Source organism: Nematolebias whitei, chromosome 10, assembly GCF_014905685.2.
Source record: "Nematolebias whitei isolate Nwh7 chromosome 10, NemWhi1, whole genome shotgun sequence".
Lineage (NCBI taxonomy): Eukaryota > Metazoa > Chordata > Actinopteri > Cyprinodontiformes > Rivulidae > Nematolebias > Nematolebias whitei.
In genome coordinates, this window is record NC_056507.1 from 37841949 (window position 1) to 37850247 (window position 8299).

Consider the following 8299-nt stretch of genomic DNA (forward strand, 5'->3'; position numbering starts at 1 on the left):
AAGGAATCCCCCCCCCCCCCCCCCCCCCCAATACACTGTAGATACAATGCCAGGTCATTAGATTGCGCTGTGAATTTTGTACCTTCACCTAATGCGCATGTGGCACGCGCCTTTCCTGTGAGCTAAAAAGCTCAGCTAACGACAATTTAACAAGTAAAAGCTGGATTTTGGCTGGATTGTGGATAAGAGTCGACAGATTTTACGCCAAGTGGGATCGCTTCATCTAACAGCTCCACACCGGTTGCTGAGTGGACCAGAACTGAGTCGACGATGTCAGACTTTACTCCATGATAATCAGTAGCTGTTTTACAGCAGGTAAATCAACGTTCTTAATAATGTTAGTTTGTGTTTACTTCGGTTACAAAACAACCGAGTTTTTATTTTTCCTGAAAGAAGAAGAAGAAGCTGTGTCCCACCAGGCAGACCGGTTCTGAACGAGGCTCGGCCCAGGCGCAGTGCAGGAGGACATCAAAGACAGATTTTGGATGAATTATTTATTTAAAATTCCCCTCAGTTGTTTTATTCAATCCAGTCAATGTTTCAAGCTGCATTAATCAAAGGAGTGACAGCCTGAATGAGCCAGATGAACAACGTGGGACTTCCATACCGGATGAAAACAAGAGTCCAGTTGTTCATTAACGTAGTTTACAGTTAACTTGTTTTAATAGTGTATTCAGTTTAATTATCAGTGTTTGTGTGACATACAGTTTGTGGTGTTGAATAAATAAATCAAAAATTAAACCTGATGTCTTCATTTTCAACTTTAGTGTTCATGCTATATGTTAAGCATCATTTTAAATTTGAATTACATAATGTCCAGATAGCTTAATTTAGCTCAGAGCTTTGTTATATCTCTCACACTAACATAAATACTGTTTATTATTATTAAACTGTTATTATTTTGCACATTTAGTGTGTTATAGTGCAGCGCGACGTGTGCGCGTGCCACGTTCTATAAACAGCAATATTAGAACTGGATCTAACTGTCTCTTCCAACACAGATGTCGGTCACAGCACCTGGAATCTGACGTAGATTAACTATGAGATTAAAAATATATTCCATCAGTCGTAGTTCTGAGAGAAATGTGTCCGCCGCCATGTTGATAGAAATATAGCGTCTGTCCGCGCGTGCGTATATGGTATAACACAAAGCCTCAGCGGGAGATGTTTACATTATTATCAGCGGGAGGTCAGAGAAAAACCTACACTCTGGAAGGTGGGTTGAAAAACCTCCAGATTCAAAGAGGGGGGCCACTGGTGTCGTGTAAATGATCAGCAGAACCGCAGAGAGAAAGCTGCGGATGCACTCAAAATACGCGCTGTGTAAACGGCCCCTTACTGTAGGAGACAGGCACTAGGAGCACAAGGAGAAAACAGAGTAAATATAAATCTTTAGTTACCAAACCAAGAGAAGGCTGATAGCAACTACCAAGAGATATGTAATGCTTCAGCAAGGAAGGGAGCTCTCCTGTAGTCCTTTATTCTCCTGGAGCTCATTAGGAGGATCATCCACAGCTACTGCTCATTGGCGCCACCCATGAACCAGGAACCTGGGGAGAAAGCTGAATGCTTACAAAGATGATAGAAAATAAAACTTTGCCATTAAAGGTGGTGGGTGATATGCTTTTCTTCAATGGATGCTAGGTCTTTAATAAAGTGTCATGTTTAGCTCAATCAAACAAATTTTGGTCATAACATCTTATGTTGCTTTCTCTAAACATGACTGGACTCTAGGTTATAGGCACGCTTTAGTGATTTACCCACTGAATTGTGGAACCGTCATGCATGAGCGAGCTGCTAACAGTGCTGGACAACTGCCAGTTTGGATTTCTTGCAATGTGAGAAGGTGAGTTTCAAATCTATACTTAGATCCGGCTGGGTTTGCTCTTAAGACATCAATTAGTTTGAGAGCAGCAGCACGGCAGATATTATTACTGGGCTGATTCTGAGAGAAGACAGACACCTGTGCCTGGCTATTTATAACAAATAATCCCAGGCAGCTGGCCTCCCTGTTTGGGTAAAACCACTAAAGTTTGCATGTGAAAGTCTGAGCAAACCAGTAGGGCTTTCTCTTTTCTTAATATTTATCTTAATTTCCAGCTACTGTAATGTTATTGTATTATCAGCTTTTATTTTATATTTGCAGAAAATTGTAAGAATTTTAATTACATTTTTAGAACATAGGCATCAGATGCACATGTAAAGCTGTTCAACTTTTGGAGGAAATGCATTTTAAGACTGCCACCAAAACTCATCAACTGATTGAGATTGATAACAGCAGAAAGTCATCCCCAACGCAAACTCTGAGCATTAAATGATTGTGATAGATTTTATGAAACTTTCAGGAAATAATCACATTTCCAAATGATTTTCTTTTAGCACTAATCCAATTCAACATGGCTGCCACAGCCAAGTGATTTTAGAAAACAAATATTAAGATAACATTTTTGTGGTAATAATTTGGAATCATACTTTACACATTCAATTCATTTCAGTTTATTTATATAGCGCCAAATCACAACAAAGTTGTCTCAGGGCACTTTACAGAAACATTCACATACATAAAAGCCAATTAGTAGTTCTCTATCTAAGGAATCCAGCAAAGATGAATCTTGGCTTCGATGCAGTCTCCCATCCTGAGCAAGCACAGTGGCAACAGTGGAAAGGAAAAACTCCCTTTTAAAAGGAAGAAACCTCCAGCAGAACCAGGCTCAGGACAAGCGGCCATCTGCTTTGACCGGCTGGTTGAGAGGACAGGGAGGAGAGACAGACGAACACAGAATGGTAGGTCCAGGTGTATCTGAAAGACTAAAAACACATGTTAAGGATAGAAAAAATAATTACAAATACAAAACAGGTTGAGCAGAGTAAGTAAAGACAGAAGTAGAGTGAAAATTGTGGTCAGTTTGTCCTCCAGCAGTCTAAGCCTATATCAGCATAACTAAGGGACAGCTCAGGAAACCCAAGCCGACCCTAACTATAGGATTTAGCAAAAAGGAAAGTCTTAAGCCTAGTTTTAAAACTGGATAATGTGTCAGCCTCACGGACAGAGATTGGCAGTTGGTTCCACAAGAGAGGATCCTGATAACTGAAACATCTGTCTCCTATTCTGTTTTTGTAAATTCTAGGAACCACAAGTAAACCTGCAGTTTGAGAGCGAAGCGCTCTGTTAGGAAAATATGGAACAACAAGATCTGTAATATAAGATGGAGCCAGGTTGTTGAGAGCTTTGTAGGTTAGAAGTAAGATTTTGAAATCTATTCTGGACTTGACAGGGAGCCAATGGAGAGAAACTAAAACTGGAGAAATATGATCTCGCATACCAACTCCAGTTAAGACTCTGGCAGCAGCATTTTGGATCAACTGAAGACATTTTAAAGAAGTATTTGGACATCCAGATAATAAACCATTGCAATAGTCCAGTCTAGACGTGACAAATGCATGGACCAGTTTTTCTGCATCATTTTTAGATAAGATGTTTCTTTTTTTTTTCTTTGGATGGCCTCCCTTCTCCCCTTACAGCCATCCTCTCCACACCATTATTATGAAATATTTATTCTAGTGATTATCTAGTGTTTTTTTTTAATAAGATAGAAAGAAAGAAAGAAAGAAAGAAAGAAAGAAAGAAAGAAAGAAAGAAAGAAAGAAAGAAAGAAAGAAAGAAAGAAAGAAAGAAAGAAAGAAAGAAAGAAAAGACAAAGTAAGACTCCAAAATATAAGAAATATACACAAAGAGAGCACACGGAAAAACACCCGGCCACTGTCTGTTCACCTGCAAAGAGCATGACAAAACACAGCAACAAAATACATATGTATAAAGAACTTAAAATATTCATGGCTTTGCAGTAAGTTTCCATAAATATATATGCCCATACCTACGCCTATATACATACATACATACATACACATGAATATACATTCACATACATATCTATATATCTACATATAAAGCCTACATAAGCATCCCTGCATCTATTTGTGTGTGGTTGTGAGCATGCATAAGTGTATAAGGCTTCTCTAATATAACATTTAATAGTAACCGTGAAGCAACAGAGACCCGACCCCCAAGACCAGAGGCAGACAAAAAAAAAAAGGGGGACCAGAGCCCAAGACCCCAGGAGGGACCCCGACCGTGGAGCCCCGAGGGCCACCCACACAGGACGAACCACTCACCCACCCCCAAGATCGGACCACAGGGGAGAACCGGAAGATCCCCACCAGCGACCACATGTAGTGACCCCCCGGGGCCAACAGCAACAAACTCATAGGCCCCCGTCGGAACCCGCCGCACCGATGCAGTTCCAGGCCCGGGCACCGAGGCTCGGGCACCGAGGCCTGGGCACCGAGGCCCGGGCACTGAGGCCCGGAGACCCAGGACGCACACCACCCAGGCCAAGGCCCGACAGGGCCAGAGGACCTGAGCCCCACCAGGCAGACACCAGGCCGAGCCGACACACGCCCAAGCGCCCAGCCCCCGACACCAAGGGTCCCAAGCACGCCGGCAGGCAAGGGCACACCCCACCAGGGGGCCGCGCGATGCCAAGCACCCCCAGTTGTATCAAAGAGGGCGCAGTCCGAGTCTCGGCCTAACAAATACCCATTCATACACAGACACAATCACACAGTCCCAGCCTCATTCTCACACTCACTCACTCAAAGACATACAATAACGATACATTTCATTCTTATTCCCGATACGCACTCTATACCCCCCAGGTCCAAGACATGTACCCGCCCTCTACAGGGGGCAGCCCATGCCCAAACCCAGGAGGTAGACCCATTAATTCTCGAGCAGAGAGGAGCCAATATCCCAGACCCGGCCCAGGCCACGCCCAGCCGACAGGACACCCCCCAGCACGAAGAGGTCACGCCACCAACCACCCCCACACACCGCCAACTACCAAGCACGCGCCCCCAGCCGACCCCACACCAGGCCCCGGCAGCCACCCCGGCCAGCGGGCCAACCATGGCTCCCAAGAGCCAAGCTCAGGGGGTCCAAACAACCCCAGGGAGAGCACAGCGCCAGCACCGCCCACGGCAATCCCCCAGACCCCGAACCCCCACATAGTCCTGGTCAACACCCGACGGCCTGCCCTTCTCCCGGACCCCACCCCCGGAATGGCAGTTAGGGAACCAGGGGGGTGAGAGAAAAAAAAAGACAATAAGACCCCGACACATACACCCCCGCCCCTAGATGTGCTGTTGATGTGTGTTGTTGTATAGTGCCATTAAAAAGGAAAGAAGAAGGAGCAAAGGCTGGCATGATGCCAGTTCCCCCTCCAACTCTATCCAAACCCTAGTGTCCAAATGCAACCATTGTAAGTGAGCACAGGCACAGGGGGCGAGAGTAAGGTCATCCCACCACCTATAGCCATAGTGCCCACCTCAAGTCCCTATATGTGAATGTCATGAGGATGTTATGAGTGAATGCCTAAGGTGTACAATAAAATTGAGTCCCAGGTGGCTATAGTCAACAGAGATGTAAAATTGTTGTAGCACACCCGAGCCCAAACAACCCTAAATGTGTGGAATTGAAATGAAGAGGGTGGAGGTGCATGGTGAGGGATGGGGAGAAATATAACTGTAAGAGCAAATGCTCCCACAGGGAGTCAGCTCCCCCACTGACCCAACAGGCCCCTCCAGTTCCCCAAGGTCCACCCAGGGATTGAGGCCAAGACACCTCTCCATCTGGACTGACCGCCAGGCCCGCTGAGCTCCAGACCAGAGAGGGAAAGAGCCCCGAGGGCCGCCAGAAACAGTACCAGCGGCCCACACACCGGAGGGCTGCCAAGACCCCCACAAACCGTAGTCAGCCCGCCACCAGATGAAGCCAAACCCCACCAGGACGACCGGGCCAAGAGCGCCCACCCATCCACCGACAGAGCCAGGAAGCACCAGGAGCGAGCCCCCACCACAGGAAAGGGGCCAGCCAGTCGGCCATGCACAGTCCCGGGCCGCCCCCAAGGACATCCACCCAGTCCCCACCCCAGAAGCAATACTACACCCACCCCTCATTCGGACATCTCTCAAAACACATAGCACACTAGACACCTAGGCTGGGTCAAACTACCCCCTCTTAGGGGGCCACTGGTCACACCCCCAAACACCCAATCCCCCAGCCCCTGAACCCAGAACCTACTAGCGAGCCGAAGGCCCCTGCCCAGAACCGGGCACCAGAGCGCAAGCCGGCCCAGAGCCCGGCAACCCGCCCGCCAGAGCCCAAGATCCCCAATTCCCACAGGACCAAGCCCGGGGGCGACAAGCCCCCAGAACCCCAAGCCCCCACGCCCACCCCGAACCCACCCCAGCACAGCCAGGCTACCAGATCGGTGACCCACGACCGCCGCCACAGACCACCTCAGGGCCCGCATGCAGCCACCAGCAGACATCCCCTAGAACCACCCAGGCCCTCTCCAGGGCGAAAGCAGTGCCCCCCCTGCCCAGATACCCCCAGGAGCCCAGCCCCCGGCAACCCCCCCGGCGCCCCAAACCCATACACCCACCTCCACATCAACCCCAAGGCCCCACAAGGTCAGATCCCAGACTACCCACCATCACTATGTAATGGAGCCTATCAAAGTAGCCCAGACAGATTGATTCAATGTGTTGGCAGATGCTGTTTCAAGACTAATATGATCTAACAGAAGATTTTTATACTGATTAATGCTAAGATTATTTTTATTTTTCCAATTCAGGAGTATGGTTTTCTTTGCGATGCATAAGGCAATGAAAATCATGCGACATGTATTTTTTTCCAGGGTAACATCTTCCAAGATAGCCAATAAGCAAACAGACGGAGAGAGTGGAATATTACATTTCAGACATTTAGACAAGTTGTAACAACCTGCCCCCACCGTTGCGATGATAGGGGGATTAATTACATAACGCTAAATACGTCACGGGCAGTGTCTGAAGCTGACGGTGCTTAAAACTTATAATGGTTGAGTAGAAAGCATAACCTAATAAACAGAAAATAATTCACCCCACATGCAAAAAAAAAAAAAAGCTCTCATAAACAACTGCTGATATTGGCCACGCAGGCTAACATTTAATGCCCTTTACACAATTTAAACAAACACATCAGTTGTGCACATAAACAACCCGAACGCTTCATTCCCCCCCAACATTTACATATCTGCAGACAAACCCCATAAATCAAAAACCAAGCTGCACCAACTTTCAGTCCGAATGTTCTCTTAGAAGGAAAGTTTGTTTCAAGTGGGATGAGGGAAACGCCCACTCAATCCATCCAGGCGTCGGCGCGCCGAAATAAAAAGAAGCGATCTCACCAGAAACTCAAGGTCCATTTAGCGTGCCTCCCCTGCAGTCCTGGGTAAGAAAAAGTTACTGATCCCCCGCGATCCCAACTCAGGGTGATAAACGGTCCACAGGCAGTCCAGGGCAACGGCCTCACGCCAAATCCTCCTCGGCAGGTGCGCACTCCAAGGCAAGAGAGGCCAACGCGGTCACTTCCTCCTCCTTTTAAGCTCTCTTCCCCAAAACGTATTTTTACACAGACAAATTTACACAAACAAATAAACAAGTTCAAACTTCCATTCAGAACACAAACATTACCTTACAGGGGACAATAATTAATAATAAATGGTCATAGTTTGCAGCATAGACAATATATAAAATAAAAAAAAATGGAAATACATCTAACGCTGTATTAATCGGTCAGTGACCATTACAAAGTCTTCACAAACCTGGACCCAGAACCTCTGAATGGGTGGGCAGAACTAGAGTGCATGGATATAATCATCAGGAATATTGTCTGTGCACTGTGAGCAGTTGTTAGATGATGTAAACCCCATCCTAAACATTCGCTGACCTGTATAATGTACTCTATAAAGAACTTTATACTGTATTAATTGTAAGTTGGAGATTCTAGTCATTTTAAATGTTCTTAAACATATTTGAGACCAGGTGTTTTGGTCAAAATTGATTGATAAATCTGACTCCCATTTTGCAACAGGTAACATTATGGAGTCATTGATTCTAGACAATTTCTTGTATATTTTAGATAATAATTTGGGGGATTTAAGATTAAGGAACTCTAACACACATATTGGTGTTTCTAACAAAGTTTTATTAAGCTTAAATTTCTTTTTTATGATAGACTTAATTTGTTGATATTGTAAGAAGTATTTATTTTCAATGTCAAATTGTATTATTAAATTATTAAATGGAATAAAGTCTACACCTTCATATATGTGTTCCAGACGTTCAATTCCCTTGACTCTCCAACCTGGGAAATTTAACATATTATTTTCTTGTAGGATGTCAGGATTGTTCCAGA